We start from the raw sequence: 15137 nt of genomic DNA on the forward strand, positions 1-15137 counted from the left end.
TTTACTTCTAAGAAAGAATCAGCTGTGATCCCGTCCTGTAATGTCTGTATACTCTTTTGCTTCCTCCCCTGTTCAGGAGCTGTGGTATGATCAGACCATGTTCCTACACAGTCAGAAACAGTCATTACACAATACACAGCAGAGGCACATTTATAAGATTATCTCCGCACAGGAACATTTTATTTAAATACATTCAATTGTGGAAATAATTATTATTCCAAGATTCATTGATTAAAATTAACTTTTGCTTGTGGGAAAACCCCTTTAAGACACGTCACACTCTACTATATTTGGCCAGCGACGCTGGGGACTATGTGGGGCCCATTACACTGTATGGAGGACTATGTGAGGCCATTTTACTATATAGAGGACTAAGTGGGGCCCATTATACTGTATGGAGGACTAAGTGGGTCCCATTATACTGTATGGAGAACTATGTGGGGCCCATTATACTGTATGAACGACTATGTGAAGCCCACTATACTTTACGGAAGACTATGAGTTGGCCCATTATTCTGTATGGAGGACTATGTGGGCCTATTATTCTGTATGGAGGGCTATGTGGGCCTATTATTCTGTATGGAGGGCTATGTGAGGCCCATTATTCTGTATGGAGGACTATGTGGGCCTATTATTCTGTATGGAGGGCTATGTGGGCCTATTATTCTGTATGGAGGGCTATGTGAGGCCCATTATTCTGTATGGAGGACTATGTGGGCCTATTATTCTGTATGGAGGACTATGTGAGGCCCATTATTCTGTATGGAGGGCTATGTGAGGCCCATTATTCTGTATGGAGGACTTTGTGGGGATCACAGTTGCGGCATCATATTGTGTTGGGGTCACAGTAGGGTCATCATACCGTGTGTGTGAAGGGTTACCATGGAGGAATTCACTGTGATGGTATCATACTGTGTTTGGGAGGCACTTTTTTTTGCTTCATATTTTATTATCTGTATTATTTATTAAGTCAAAGTTTTTTATCCTTTGTTATTACATATTTAAATTAGGCCATTGGGCCATTTGCTTTTTACTGCTCTTACATAACATTATATTATTCCAGTATGCCCTATTTGTGATTGTGTTTTATTTTATTCTAAGATCTATTAATTGAAATGTACTTTGTTCGTGGCACAACCCCTTTAAGAAAAGTTTCATCATTATATTTGATAAGGAAAAACGTCTGCAATTCTAGACATTTTTTTAAATATGAACATTAGCCTGCGACTTTGTCTAAGTTTTTAATTTTGGCCATCTGTGTATTTGAGTTTGCCATCCCTGCCATAAATCGTCTGATCGCTGTGTTGTGCGGGTCGTTATAGGTACAGGAACACATATGTCCATGGTATTTGCTGATTTGTGATGTTTATTATCTTAAAAAGCACAATGAAAATGCCATTATTGTAATTGTTTTTCATTATTTTTTAGTAATGTTATAGGAAAAAAATCTTTTAATTTCCCTCTATAATACAGGGACAAAAAAATACACTGCTATGTATAGATGTATCTCTATGTATCAGTAGCATTTGCCTGTGGGTTCAGAGTGTGCAAATATCGAAAATCCTCCGTGATATCAGCAGAGGCTGTTGCTCATAGCTTTAGTTGTTACCGGCAATGATAGCGGTTGTGGGTTTGATTCCCATGGAGACCAGAAAATGGTTTATTTCATTCATGTAAGAACAAAGCAGAGATGCAGACCCCACCCAAAGGAGCATGTGCTGACACCCATTGGACAAAAAGTGTAGTGGGTTTTATTTTAACCCCACCTAGAAGTGAGAATTTCTGATGAGGCAAGAAGAGGCAGGGTTAGGGATGGAACATAAAAGTCCGCATAAGAAAAAGTGATCCCCAATGATAAGAAGACTGAAAAGCCCTGATCTAAGTGATCAGGAGATTGGATCTTCAAATCCCCTATAGATTAGGAAAAAAAAAACATTTTTCTTCGGTCTTGGTGTTGGAGCCATAGCTGTTGCTAGAGACTATAAAGATATCTATCCTTCCCACTTAAAAAAATAAAAATACTTAAAAAATGTATCAATCATTTGTATATATTATAGGTGCTGTTTATGCTGCCAATCAATGGGATATAAGGTCCTGATCCCAGCACCTATTGGTCAAAAGACCACTCTGAAGTACGCAGCGCCTGCATAAGCTGTGTGGGGGCTCAATGGTAAGTCCTTGTGTCCGTACACCGCTCTCAGAAAAAAATCACATCATGCAGAAATCAATGGGGTCGCTCTGCTCCCATCTGCATCAGTTATTAGACAACCCCTTTCTATTAGGACAGAGCAGATATCCATCACTGCTTACTGTTGGGAAAGAGAGCCTGATGAAGGCATTAACACTGCCCCCTGCTGGATGATGTCTGGGGCGTTTCCTAGAGCAGAGCACATCCATCATGAATAACAAGTTTTACAATAACTGTCGCACTATAAGCCGTTTGTCTGCAGCCCGGGCCTATGGCGGCAGGATGAAGACTACAATGAAGCTCTGTGTGGGCAGGGCTGCACTAACTACTGAGCTACTGTGTCAGCCAATCACTGAGCTCCATCAGTGACATATGCAAATGAGCTTCTGGGAAAAGGGACAGAGGCAACGTGTATTCAGGGTAAATCTCCTAAATTTTCGCCGTAGTTAAGCTTTCTATAGCAGGAGGGTGTCCAGCAGGGGCGGCTCATTATATTAGCAGAAAAAAAAGTTTCTCTCCCTAAAGTCAAAGTTTCTCATTTTACGGACTATAAATACAGTATAGGTCGCAGGAGTATATTGGAGGTGAGGAGTAGTCTGCACTAAAGAAAAAAAAAAAAAAAAAAAGATATACATATCGTATATAAAAAAGTGATGTGACACCTCAGTGTCTGCACTAAAGAAAAAAAAAATAAAAAAAAAAAATAAAAAAAGAGATATACATATCGTATATAAAAAAGTGATGTGACGCCTCAGTGATCCACCACGTGCATCTGAATGAAGGTTAATGGACTTGTGCCAATTATCCGTCATGAATCAGATATTTTTTTAGAATTTTTAATTTTAATTTATAGAGATACTACCATTAATACTACACAATATATCAACAGGCCATAACCGCATATCACCAGCACTACAGTACTGACTATATACTGATCATTGACAAAACTGCTGTACAAAAACCAATATTCCCACCATACGGTGAGCATAAAGTAGTAGATACCAGTCCTACAGGTGCGCTATGTAGAGCACACGTGTCACATTCTGGCCCACGGGCCAAGTCTGGCTCTCAGGGTGATTGTGTTTGACCTGCGACGCTGGGGACTATATGGGGCCACTATACTGTCTGGAGGACTATGTGGGGCCATTATACTGTCTGGAGGACTATGTGGGGCCTATTATCCTGTAAGGAGGACTATGTGAGGCCATTATACTGTATGGAGGACTATGTGGGGCCATTATACTGTATGGAGGACTATGTGAGGCCATTATACTATATGAAGGACTATGTGGGGCCAATATTATGTATGGAGGACTATGTGGGGCACATTATTCTGTATGGAGGACTATCTAGGGCCCATTATTCTGTATAGAGGAATATGTGGGGCCCATTATTCTGTATGAAGGACAATAAGATGGCCCATTATTCTGTATGGAGGACTATCTGGGGCACATTATAATGTATGGAGCCTTATGTGGGCCCATTATTCAGAATGGAGGACTATGTGGGGCCTATTATTCTGCATGGAGGAAGATATGGGGCCCAGTATACTGTATGGATGACTATGTGAGGCCCATTATACTGTGTGGAGGACTATGTGGGGCCCATTATACTGTATGGGTGACTATGTGAGGCCCATTATACTGTAAGGAGGATTATGAGGGGCCCATTATACTGTATGGAGTATTATGAGGGGCCCATTATACTGTATTAAGCACTATGTGGGACAATTATTCAGTATGGAGGACTATGTGGGGCCTATTATTCTGTATGGAGGACTATGTGGGGCCCATTATACTGTATGGAGGACTATGAGGTGGCACATTATACTGTATGGAGCACTATGTGGGCCCATTATTCAGTATAGGCGACTATGTGGGGCCTATTATTCGGTATGGAGGACTATGTTGGGCCCATTATTCTTTATGGAGGACTATGTGGGGCCCATTATTCTGTTTGTAGGACTATCTAGGGCCCATTATTCTGTATGGAGGAATATGTGGGGCCCATTATTCTTTATGGATTACAATGAGTTGGCCCATTATTCTGTATGGAGGACTATGTGGGGCACATTTTACTCTATGGTGCACTATGTGGGCCCATTATTCAGTATGGAGGACTATGTGGGGCCTATTATTCTGTATGGAGGAAGATGTGTGGCCCATTATTCTATATGGAGGACTATGTGGGGCCCATTATAATGTATGAAGGACTATGTGGGGCCCATTATTCTGTATGGATGACTATGTGAGGCCCATTATACTGTATGGAGGACTATGTGGGGCCCATTATACTGTGTGGAGGACCATGTGGCGCCCATTATACTGTATGGGTGACTATATGAGGCCCATTATACTGTATGGAGGATTATGAGAGGCCCATTATACTGTATGGAGGATTATGAGGGGCTCATTATACTGTATGGAGCACTATGTGGGCCCACTATTCAGTATGGAGGACTATGTGGGGCCTATTATTCTGTATGGAGGAAGATGTGGGGCCTATTATTCTGTATGGACTACTATGTGGGGCCCATTATACTGTATGGATGACTATGTGAGGCCCATTATACTCTATGGAGGACTATGAGGTGGCACATTATATTGTATGGAGGACTATGTGGGGCCAATATTCTGTATGGAGGACTATGTGGGGCCCATTATATTGTATTGAGGACTATTTGGGGCCATTATTCTGTATGGAGGACTATGAGGGGCCCATTATTCTGGGTGGATGACTATGTGGGGCCCATTATAATGTATGAAGGACAAGAAGTTGGCCCATTATTCTGTATGGAGGACTATGTGGTGCCGATTAATCTGTATGGAGGACTATGTGAAGCCCATTATACTGTATGGAGGACTATGTGGGGCCCATTATTCTGTATGGATGACTATCTGAGGGCCGTTATACTGTATGGAGGACTATGAGGTGGCACATTATATTGTATGGAGGATTATGAGGGGCCCATTATACTGTATGGAGCACTATTTGGGCCCATTATTCAGTATGGAGGACTATGTGGGGCCCATTATACTGTATGGAGGACTATGAGGTGGCACGTTATTCTGTATGGAGCACTATGTGGGCCTATTATTCTGTATGCAGGAATATGTGGTGCCCATTATTCTGTATGGAGGACTATGTGGGGCCCATTATACTGTATGGAGGGCTATGAGGTGTCACATTATATTGTATGGAAAACTATGTGGGGCCATTATTGTGTATGGAGGACGATGTGGCACACAATATTCTGCATGGAGGACTATGTGGGGCCATTATTCTGTATGGGGGACTATGTGGGGCCATTATTCTGTATGGAGGACTATGTGAGTCCCATTATACTATGTGGAGGACTTTGTGGGGCTCATTATACTGTATGGATGACTATGTGAGGCCCGTTATACTGTATGGAGGACTATGAGGTGACACATTATTTCATATTGAGGACTATGTGGGGCCTATTTTTTGTAAGAAGGACAATGAGTTGGTCCATTATTCTGTATGGAGAACAATGTGATGCCCATTATTCTGTATGAAGGACTATGTGGGGCCCATTATACTGTATGGAGGACTATGTGGGGCCCATGATTCTGTATGAATGACTGTGTGAGGCCCATTATACTGTATGGAGGACTATGTGGGGCCTATTATCCTGTACGGAGGACTATGTAGGGCCATTATACTGTATGGAGGACTATGTGGGGCCAATATTCTGTATGGAGGACTATGCGGGGCCCATTATTCTGTATGGAGGACTATCTAGGGACTATTATTCTTTATGGAGGACTATGTTTGGCCCATTATTCTGTATGGAGGACAATGAGTTGGCCCATTATTCTGTATGGAGGACTATGTGGGGCCTATTATTCTGTATGGAGGACTATGTGGGGCCCATTATTCTGTATGGAGGACTATGTGGGGCCCATTATATTGTATGGAGCACTATGTTGGCCCATTATTCAGTATGGAGGACTATGTGGGGCTCATTATACTGAATGGGTGACTATGTGAGGCCCATTATACTGTAGGGAGGATTATGAGGGGCCCATTATATTGAATGGAGTACTATGTGGGGCCATTATTCTCTATGGAGGACTATGTGGAGCCCATTATATTTTATCGAGGACTATTTGGGGCCATTATTCTGTATGGAGGACTATGAGGGGCTCATTATTCTGGGTGGATGACTATGTGGGGCCCATTATACTGTATGAAGGACAATAAGTTGGCTTGTTATTCTGTATGGTGGACTATGTGGTGCCCATTATTCTGTACGGAGGACCATGTGGTGCCCATTATTCTGTACGGAGGACTATGTGAGGCCCATTATACTGTATGGAGGACTATATGGGGCCCATTATTCTGTATGGATGACTGTGTGAGGCCCATTATACTGCATGGAGGACTATGAGGTGGCACATTAAATTGTATGGAGGATTATGAGGGGCCCATTATACTGTATGGAGCACTATGTGGGCCCATTATTCAGTATGAAGGACTATGTGGAGACTATTATTCTGTATCTAGGACTATGTGGGGCCCATTATACTGTATGGAGGACTATGAGGTGGCATATTATACTGTATGGAACACTATGTGGGCCCATTATTCTGTATGGAGGACCATGTGGTGCCCATTATTCTGGATGGAGGACTATGTGGGGCCCATTATTCTGTATGGATGACTGTGAGGCCCATTATACTGTATGGAGGACTATGAGGTGGCACATTACTTTGTATGGATAACTATGTGGGGCCATTATTCTGTATGGAGGACGATGTGGGGCCATTATTCTGTATGGAGGACTATGTGGGGCCCATTATTCTGTATGGAGGAGTATGTGGGGCCATTATTCTGTATGGAGGACTATCTAGGGCCCATTATTCTGTATGGAGGAATATGTGGGGCCCATTATTCTGTATGGAGGACTATGTGGGGCCCATTATTCTGTATGGACGACTGTGAGGCCCATTATACTGTATGGATGACTATGAGGTGGCACATTACATTGTATGGATAACTATGTGGGGCCATTATTCTGTATGGCGGACGATGTGGGGCCATTATTCTGTATGGAGGACTATGTGAGACCCATTATTCTGTATGGAGGACTTTGTGGGGCCATTATTCTGTATGGAGGACTATCTAGGGCCCATTATTCTGTATGAAAGAATATGTGGTGCCCATTATTCTGTATGGAGGACTATCTAGGGCCCATTATTCTGTATGGAGGAATATGTGGGGGCCATTATTCTGTATGGAGGACAATGAGTTGGCTCATTATTCTGTATGGAGGGCTATGTGGGGCACATTATACTGTATGTAGCACTATGTGGGCCCATTATTCAGTATGGAGGACTATGTGGGGCCTATTATTCTGTATGGAGGAAAATGTGGGGCCCATTATTTTGTATGGAGGACTATGTGGGGCCCATTATACTGTGTGGATGACTATGTGAGGCCCATTATACTGTGTGGAGGACTATGTGGGGCCCATTATACTGTATGGGTGACTATATGAGGCCCATTATACTGTATGGAGGATTATGAGGGTCCCATTATACTGTATGGAGGATTATGAGGGGCTCATTATACTGTATGGAGCACTATGTGGGCCCATTATTCAGTATGGAGGACTATGTGGGGCCCATTATACTGTATGGAGGACTATGAGGTGGCACATTAAACTGTATGGAGCACTATGTGGGCCCATTATTCAGTATTGAGGACTATGTGAGGCCCATTATTCTGTATGGAGGACTATGAGGTGGCACATTATTCTGTATGGAGGACTCTATGGGGCCCATTATACTGTATGGAGGACTTTGTGCAAATCACAGTTGCGGCATCATATTGTGTTCGCGTCACAGTAGGGTCATCATACCGTGTGTATGGATGATACAGTGGAGGAATTCACTGTGAGGGTATCATACTGTGTTTGGGAGGCACTTTTGTTTGCATCATACTTTATTATCTGTATTATTTATTAAGTCAAAGTTTTTTATCCTTTGTTATTACATATTTAAATTAGGCCATTGGGCCATTTGCTTTTTACTGCTCTTACATAACATTATATTATTCCAGTATGCCCTATTTGTGATTGTGTTTTATTTTATTCTAAGATCTATTAATTAAAATGTACTTTGTTCGTGGCACAACCCCTTTAAGAAAAGTATCATCATTATATTTGATAAGGAAAAACGTCTGCAATTCTAGACATTTTTTTAAATATGAACATTAGCCTGCGACTTTGTCTAAGTTTTTAATTTTGGCCATCTGTGTATTTGAGTTTGACATCCCTGCCATAAATCGTCTGATCGCTGTGTTGTGCGGGTCGTTATAGGTACAGGAACACATATGTCCATGGTATTTGCTGATTTGTGATGTTTATTATCTAAAAAAGCTCAATGAAATGCCATTATTGTAATTGTTTTTCATTATTTTTTAGTAATGTTATAGGAAAAAAATCTTTTAATTTTCCTCTATAATACAGGGACAAAAAATACACTGCTATGTATAGATGTATCTCTATGTATCAGTAGCATTTGCCTGTGGGTTCAGATTGTGCAAATATCGAAAATCCTCCGTGATATCAGCAGAGGCTGTTGCTCATAGCTTTAGTTGTTACCGGCAATGATAGCGGTTGTGGGTTTGATTCCCATGGAGACCAGAAAATGGTTTATTTAATTCATTATAGGCATATGGAATTATACTCTATGGTTGGGGCCCAATTATACTTTATCGAGATCTATGGGTTGCATTATATTATATGTACTGTATGTTTGGCTGCATTATACTATAGGGAGGCTGCATTATACTCTATTAAGGACTGAGGAGAAAGCATTATACTATATGAAGAACTATGGGGAGTGCATTATACACTATGAAGGACTATGGAGAGTGCATTATACTATAGGGAGGGCTATGGGGAGTGCATTATACTATAGGGAGGATTATAGGGAGTACATTATACTATATGGAGGACTATGAGGTGCATTCCATTATATGGAGGACTATGGGGAGTATATTATACTATATGGAGGGCTATGGTGAGTGCATTATACTATATGGAGGACAATGAGGTGCATTATACTATATGGAGGGCAATGAGGTGCATTATACTATATGGAGGGCTATGGGGAGTGTATTATACTATATGGAGGGCTATGGGGAGTATATTATACTATATGGTGGGCTATGGGGAGTGTATTATACTATATGGAGGACTATGAGGTGCATTATACTATATGGAGGGCTATGGGGAGTGTTTTATACTATATGGAGGACTATGAGGTGCATTATACCATATGGAGGGCTATGGGGAGTGTATTATACTATATGGAGGAATATGCGGTGCATTATACTATATGGAGGACTCTGGGTAGTATATTATACTATGTGGAGGGCTATGGGGAGTGTGTTATACTATTTGGAGGAATATGGGCCACATTATACAATATTGAGCGCAGTGGGGCACATTATACAGTATGGAGGACTATGGGGAGTACATTATATTATAGGGAGGGCTATAGGGAGTGCATTATACTATATGGAGGGCTATGGGAAGTGTATTATACTATATGGAGGACTATGGGGAATGTATTATTCTATATTGAGGAATATGGGTCACATTATACCATTTGGAGGGTTGTGGGGCACATTATACTATATGAAGGACTATTGGGAGTGCATTATACTATATGGAGGACTATGGGGAGTATATTATACTATATGGAGGACTTTGGGGAGTGCATTATACTATTTAGAGGGCTATGGGGAGTGTATTATACTATATGGAGGACTATGAAGTGCATTATACTATATGGAGGGCTATGGAGAGTGTATTATACTATATGGAGGGCTATGGGGAGTGTATTATACTATATGGAGGGCTATGGGTAGTGTACTATACTATTTGGAGGACTATGAGGTGCATTATACTATATGGAGGGCTATGGGGAGTGTATTATAGTATATGGAGGACTATGAGGTGCATTATACTAATATGGAGTGCTATGGGGAGTGCATTACACTATATGGAGGGCTATGAGGTGCATTATACTATATGGAGGACTATGGGGAGTGTATTATACTATATGGAGTAATATGAGGTGCATTATACTATATGGAGGACTATGGGTAGTATATTATACTATGTGGAGGGCTATGGGGAGTGTATTATACTATTTGGAGGAATATGGGCCACATTATACAATATTGAGCGTTGTGGGGCACATTATACAATATGGAGGACTATGGGGAGTACATTATATTATAGGGAGGGCTATAGGGAGTGCATTATACTATATGGAGGGCTATGGGAAGTGTATTATACTATATGGAGGACTATGGGGAATGTATTATACTATATTGAGGAATATGGGTCACATTATACAATATGGAGGGCTGTGGGGCACATTATACTATATGGAGGGCTATGGGGAGTGCATTATACTATATGGAGGGCTATGGGGAGTGTATTATACTATGTGGAGGGCTACGGGGAGTGTATTATACTATTTGGAGGAATATGGGTCACATTATACAATATGGAGCTCTGTGGGGCACATTATACAATATTGAAGATTTTGGGGAGTGCATTATACTATAGGGAGTGTATTATACTATATGGAGGGCTATGGGGAGTGCATTATACTATATGGAGGGCTATTGGGAGTGTATTATACTATATGGAGGACTATGGGGTGCATTATACTATATGGAGGACTATGAGGAGCTTTATACTATATGGAGAACTATGAGATGCATTATACTATATAGAGAGCTATGGGGAGTGTATTATACTATTTGGAGGAATATGGGCCACATTATACAATATGGAGGGCTGTGGGGCACATTATACAATATGAAAGCCTATGGGGAGTGCATTATACTATATGAAGGACTATGGGGAGTATATTATACTATATGGAGGGCTATGAGGTGACTTATACTATATAGAGGTCTATGAGGTGCATTATACTATATGGAGAACTATGAGGTGCATTATACTATATAGAGAGCTATGGGGAGTGTATTATACTATTTGGAGGAATATGGGCCACATTATACAATATGGAGGGCTGTGGGGCACATTATACAATATGGAGGACTATGGGGAGTATATTATACTATATAGAGGGTTATGGGGAATGCATTATACTATATGGAGGGCTATGAGGTGCGTTATACTATATGGAGGACTATGAGGTGCATTATACTATATGGAGAACTATGAGGTGCATTATACTATATGGAGGGCTATGAGGTGCGTTATACTATATGGAGGACTATGAGGTGCATTATACTATATGGAGGACTATGAGGTGCATTATACTATATGGAGAACTATGAGGTGCATTATACTATATAGAGAGCTATGGGGAGTGCATTATACTATTTGGAGGAATATGGGCCACATTATACAATATGGAGGGCTGTATGGAGGACTATGGGGAGTATATTATACTATATAGAGGGTTATGGGGAGTGCATTATACTATATGGAGGGCTATCGGGAGTGTATTATACTATATGGAGGACTATGGGCCTCATTATACAATATGGGGGGCTGTGGGGCACATTATAAAATATGGAGGACTATGGCATGTATTATACTAAACAAGCAAAATGCTGCCTATTCATCGAGTAATTGGATTGTTTTTACCAGAACAAAAATCCTTGTTCTCAGCAGCACATCGGCCGGTGTAACCTGCAGATGTGCTGCTGATAACATGATGCTGTATGGGGACAGATTGATCTATTAGTGATTGTTCTGTATCCATCATTCTTCCTCAGCTGGTATAAAGAGGTCGGGAAACAAGCGTCGAACGGCTTCAGTATTGTGGATTGCGCTCGTTTAGCGGCCTGATCTCAGCGCATGTACATACAAGCTAAATGTTTGTGTGGTGCTGTATGTCAGCATTTGGGACCCCACCTTAAACTTTTCCCCAGGGCCCCACTTTATCTAAAATCGGCCCTGCACCCATTTAAATGGTTCCCGTCCGCTGCACAGACTGGGAGAGAGAGGGGAGACTATTTGGGGCTTATGTAGTGGCGCTCAGTTTTGTGGACATGGGAGGGAAAGTTTTCTTTTAATTTATGAAATTCAATTCATGTCCTAAATTTACAAAAATATTAGTAACAATTCAGCTTTATTTTAATGCTTAGGTTATGGGTGAGGATCTTTTGGCAGAAAGAACAGAGGAAGGACAAATGGACACAAAAACCACTCAGACATTGGCCTCTTACATAATGCCGTCTGACGCCGAGTTCAGAGTCAAATGGTTTCAGAAAGCGACCACTTTCCTAATGAGCAGCGAGTAAAGATGATCAGCTCTCCGCCATCACTGACTGTCTGCCAACTGGAGCTTGTCCATCTCTAATCATTCCTGCTCAATGGGGGCCACAATATTTTGACTTCACAGTAATCACTGACATCTTTTCGGAGTATATTGTATACATAGTGATCTTTATACGGCTGGAGCACTTACAGTAGCCAATCAGATGGCATGCAGGTAGCGTTGTGCGAGATCCAGTATGCCGTCCTGCTTCTATCATTAGAGGGTCCTGCTAGAGAACAGCGGCCACACTATTATACTGTGTCCAGAGTTACAGGACTCTGTCAGATGTGGACTGCTACGTTGCAAAAAATGCTTAATGAGTTATTTTTTTTCAAACTGGATTGATATGCAAAATATTTTTAATAAAATCATTTTCTTATACTTGCAGGGTTTCTGTTTATTCAGTAATGTTGTAGCTGTTTTCTCTCACGCTGTGGATGATTGTAAATGAATACAGTTTCCTACATAATCATTGCAGCGGATCAGTTAAAAACGGGTGCCGTATGTGTTGTACCCAGGGCCGGCATCACCACCCGGGCAAGTGCCTGGGCCCTGAGCGAGCAGGGGGGCCCACTCACCCTCTGGAACACCAGCGCGCTATGGGGCCCATGAGTCAGCGGGGCCTGATGCCAGCGAATGGGCACCTGCACTGGGCCTTCCCCAGTGCTTTAAACTGTTTGCAATACTTACCTCTCCCTGTTCCTCTGCTGCTCCTCTGTCTTCTGCGTCTTCTTACTCTGTGACATCTCAGGGCAGAGGGCGCAATGACGTCACTACAGAGCACCCTCTGCTAAGCAGTCCCAGTGCAGAGAGTCGGAAGATCCTGATGAGACAGGCCTGCTTCCAGCAAGGAGCGGTGAGTATTTGATTTTTTTTTTTTAATGTAATGAGTATTATATGGGGCTCATTATCTATTGAACAATATATGGGGCCCATTATGTATGGAGTATTATATAGGGCTCATTATCTATTGAACAATATATGGGGCTCATTATGTATGGAGTAATATATGGGGATCATTATCTATTGGACAATATATGGGGCTCATGTATGGAGTATTATATGGGGCTCATTATCTATGGAACATTATATGGGGCTCATTATGTATGGAGTATTATATGGGGCTCATTATCTATTGAACAATATATGGGGCCCATTATGCATGGAGTATTATATGGGGCTTATTATCTATTGAACAATATATGGGGCTCATTATGTATGGAGTATTATATGGGGCTTATTATCTATTGAACAATATATGGGGCTCATTATGTATGGAGTATTATATGGGGCTCATTATCTATTGAACAATATATGGGGCCCATTATGTATGGAGTAATATATGGGGATCATTATGTATGGAGTAATATATGGGGATCATTATCTATTGAACAATATATGGGGCTCATTATGTTTGGAGTATTATATGGGGCTTATTATCTACTGAACAATATATGGGGCTCATTATGTATGGAGTATTATATGGGGCTCATTATCTATTGAACAATATATGGGACTCATTATGTATGGAGTATTATATGGGGCTCATTATCTATTGAACAATATATGGGGCCCATTATGTATGGAGTATTATATAGGGCCCATTATCTATGGAGCATTATATGGGGCCTATTCTTTATGGAGCAATATATTGGGCCCACTATTGTGCTGCCCATAATACTGTATGGAGGACCATGTGGTGTCCATAATACTGTATGGAGGACCATGTGGTGTCCATAATACTGTATGGAGGACCATGTGGTGCCCATAATACTGTATGGAGGACCATGTGGTGTCCATAATACTGTATGGAGGACCATGTGGTGCCCATAATACTGTGTGGAGGACCATGTGGTGCCCATAATACTGTATATGGAGGACCATGTGGTGCCCATAATACTGTATATGGAGGACCACGTCGTGCCCATAATACTGTATATGGAGGACCACGTGGTGCCCATAATACTGTATATGGAGGACCACGTGGTGCCCATAATACTGTATGGAGGCCACGTGGTGCCCATAATACTGTATAGAGGACCATGTGGTGCCCATAATACTGTATGGAGGACCATGTGGTGCCCATAATACTGTATGGAGGACCATGTGGTGCCCATAATACTGTATATGGAGGACCATGTGGTGCCCATAATACTGTATATGGAGGACCACGTGGTGCCCATAATACTGTATATGGAGGACTATGTGGGGCCCATAATACTGTATATGGAGGACCACGTGGGGCCCATAATACTGTATATGGAGGACCACATGGGGCCCATAATACTGTATATGGAGGACCACGTGGTGCCCATAATATTGTATATGGAGGACCACGTGGGGCCCATAATACTGTATAGAGGACCATGTGGTGCCCATAATACTGTATGGAGGACCATGTGGTGCCCATAATACTGTATGGAGGACCATGTGGTGCCCATAATACTGTATGGAGGACCATGTGGTGCCCATAATACTGTATATGGAGGACCACGTGGTGCCCATAATACTGTATATGGAGGACCACGTGGTGCCCATAATACTGTATATGGAGGACTATGTGGGGCCCATAATACTGTATATGGAGGACCACGTGGGGCCCA

The sequence above is a fragment of the Phyllobates terribilis genome, unplaced genomic scaffold (genome assembly GCF_046119375.1).
Source record: "Phyllobates terribilis strain yellow unplaced genomic scaffold, ASM4611937v1 Scaffold_241__1_contigs__length_2998254, whole genome shotgun sequence".
NCBI classification, from domain to species: domain Eukaryota; kingdom Metazoa; phylum Chordata; class Amphibia; order Anura; family Dendrobatidae; genus Phyllobates; species Phyllobates terribilis.